This window comes from Frankliniella occidentalis, unplaced genomic scaffold (genome assembly GCF_000697945.3).
Source record: "Frankliniella occidentalis isolate FOCC.00 unplaced genomic scaffold, Focc_3.1 Scaffold77, whole genome shotgun sequence".
Lineage (NCBI taxonomy): Eukaryota > Metazoa > Arthropoda > Insecta > Thysanoptera > Thripidae > Frankliniella > Frankliniella occidentalis.
The window spans coordinates 965,916-968,705 of NW_026267207.1; positions in this window are offsets into that span (position 1 = coordinate 965,916).

Sequence of the window (2,790 nt, forward strand, 5' to 3'; positions counted from 1 at the left end):
TAGTCTTTATTTTATAGTCAATTCATTAAAAATTGAGTGCTTGTCCAAGGTGAATGTTTTGGTGTTCTTTAACAGGTCTAACTTTCTTAATCACTATTATAAAAGACACAACGTTAAAAGTATGGGTTATATTCTTGTGTGAATACCCTTGTAAACAAGAGACTGTTAAATTATAAAAACATATACACAAAAAGTACTCTCTCATGGGTTAATGAGTTTAAGTTGCATCCAATCCAACAAAATAATGGTACAGCATAGCCCATTTCACAAAGACACGGTACCATTCTTCGACTAAACACAATATGCAGTGGGCAACAGGAAAGGATAAGAAATGCAGATAAGGTCCAATTATCCTCTTTATTACTATTCTTATCTCTTTGAGGGGTATTCATCCGGGGTAAGGGTAAGCATGGATATAGACTCTGGTATATCATAACGCTGTTTATTACTCACTTATAGACGGATACACAGCAAACATAATAAGGTAAGGAAGTGCTCCGTTTCTGCTGCTATGGTTCTATTTTTTTTTCTCATCTTAGACACACTTTGACTTTGTTTTGTAGTAACTTTTCTATCTTTGAATAGAATAGAATAGATTAGCGCCAAACACCTGACCTGTAAACTCAGCAAGAAAATTTGTTAGAATGATGGGATCAAGTGAGAAGAACAAGTAAACAGCAGGGCAATCTGAAGGCACCGGGGTACATCCTTGGAGGCACCCAGCGCCCAAGCGTCAGTAAGCCCCTGCGGGGGTAGCCTGTCCTGCTGTGCTGCACAGTGCGGCGGTGTTGCCTACCCACACTGTTGCAGGGGTTACAACGACTTTTTAAAGGAGATTTGAGTGTCCTAAATCAAGGCCACGCCGGTCGGGCAATCCAGGTCTTCGCCTTGGGACCCCCTCTTGCTGCTGAGGATGGTAGCTCCGCAAGACCATCTAGGTCCTCGCCTTGGACGCCCTCCTGCTGCTCTGCATGGCAACCGGCTGTGCTGACCAGACCATCCGGGTCTGGCTCTTGGACTCCAGCCTGCGGGGGGGTCGCAGAAGACGTGCTACAACGAGGGGGCGCAGCTCGACGCCAAGCAGGGCGCCGGAGGACGAGGGGCGCTCCGAGGACCCGCGTGGCTGGCTGGGGACGCAGGCAGACGAGCCAGGACGGTGGGGGACGGGGCTGGACCACGCGGGACGAGGGGGGACGAGGGAGGCCCGGAGGACCCGCTTGGCTGGCCGGAGACACAGCCAGACGAGCCAGGACGGTGGGGGACGGGGCTGGACCACGCAGGACGAGGGGGGACGAGGGAGGACCCGGAGGACCCGCGTGGCTGGCCGGAGACGCAGCCAGACGAGCCAGGACGGTGGGGGACGGGGCTGGACCACGCAGGACGAGGGGGGACGAGGGAGGGCCCGGAGGACCCGCGTGGCTGGCCGGAGACGCAGCCAGACGAGCCAGGACGGTGGGGGACGGGGCTGGACCACGCAGGACGAGGGGGGACGAGGGGGGACCCGGAGGACCCGCGTGGCTGGCCGGAGACGCAGCCAGACGAGCCAGGACGGTGGGGGACGGGGCTGGACCACGCAGGACGAGATAGGACGAGGGAGGACCCGGAGGACCCGCGTGGCTGGCCGGAGACGCAGCCAGACGAGCCAGGACGGTGGGGGACGGGGCTGGACCACGTAGGACGTGGGGGGAGACGAAGGACCCGCGTGGCTGGCCGGGGACGCAGCCAGACGAGCCTGGGTGAGGGGGGAAGGGGCTGGACCAAGGAGGATGCGAAAGGACGAAGGGAGATTCTGAGGACCCGCTTGACTGGCGGTGAACGCAGGCTGACGCGCCTGGACGAACCAGCACTGGACCCGGAGGGAGGACATGGTGGGACGAGGGGGGACGCCGTTTACCGGCTCGGCTGGCGGGGGATGGAAACGGACATGCCTAGACGGAAGGGAATAGGGTCGGGCCATGTTCTACCTCGAGGGATGTGGCAGGACGAGCTGGGACGAGGGGGGTCCCTCTTGGCGCATGGGGGACGCCGACAGACATGCCTGGACGAAGGGAGGCGCTACTGGGCCGGGCACGGTCTCGCGGTACCGAAGAGGACGTGTTAGGACGACTTGTGGCCCGTAGAATCGTCTGTACGGTCGGGGACGTTGACGGGCGTGTCTGGGCCATGCAGGACCTCGAGGGATCGTGTAGGACGTTTTCGGACGAGGATGGACGCCGAAGTATCGTCAGGACTGCCGTGGACGCAATCGGTCGCGTCTGGATGGAGAAGGACGGTGTGGGACGCGGGGAGTCGCAGGACGGGAAGAGACGCTACCAGACAGGAGAGGGCGACGAGTGCCCTAACGAGACGGTGCCGGACGGAAATGGACCAAAAGAACTGCTTGACGAACCCTGATGAGATTGGACGAGGAAACTCCGAGGACAATAGAGGACAAGCTGGGACGGATCCGGATTAAGGGGTCTCGCGAGGACGGCCCTGGACTTTACGTGACATAAACTTGTTATAGACGAGTGGGGACGAAAGCGGACGAGTTTGAAAGTAGACACCCTTAGACGTCCCCGGACACCTCGGGACGTAACGGGCAATCCTTGGAGGCGGCTGGGGACGACTCTGGACTCTGCAAACGTATTTAAAGTCGTTTGGACGATATATGACCAGTTTTGACAAACGCATGAACGTCCACGTTCGTCCCCGGTCCCGTCAGGGTAACGCTCTCCCAACTGAGCTATTTCGGCTCTCGCCCCCATCACGTGCACTCTCGCCGCCCGACTCGACGCCCACGCAGCACGC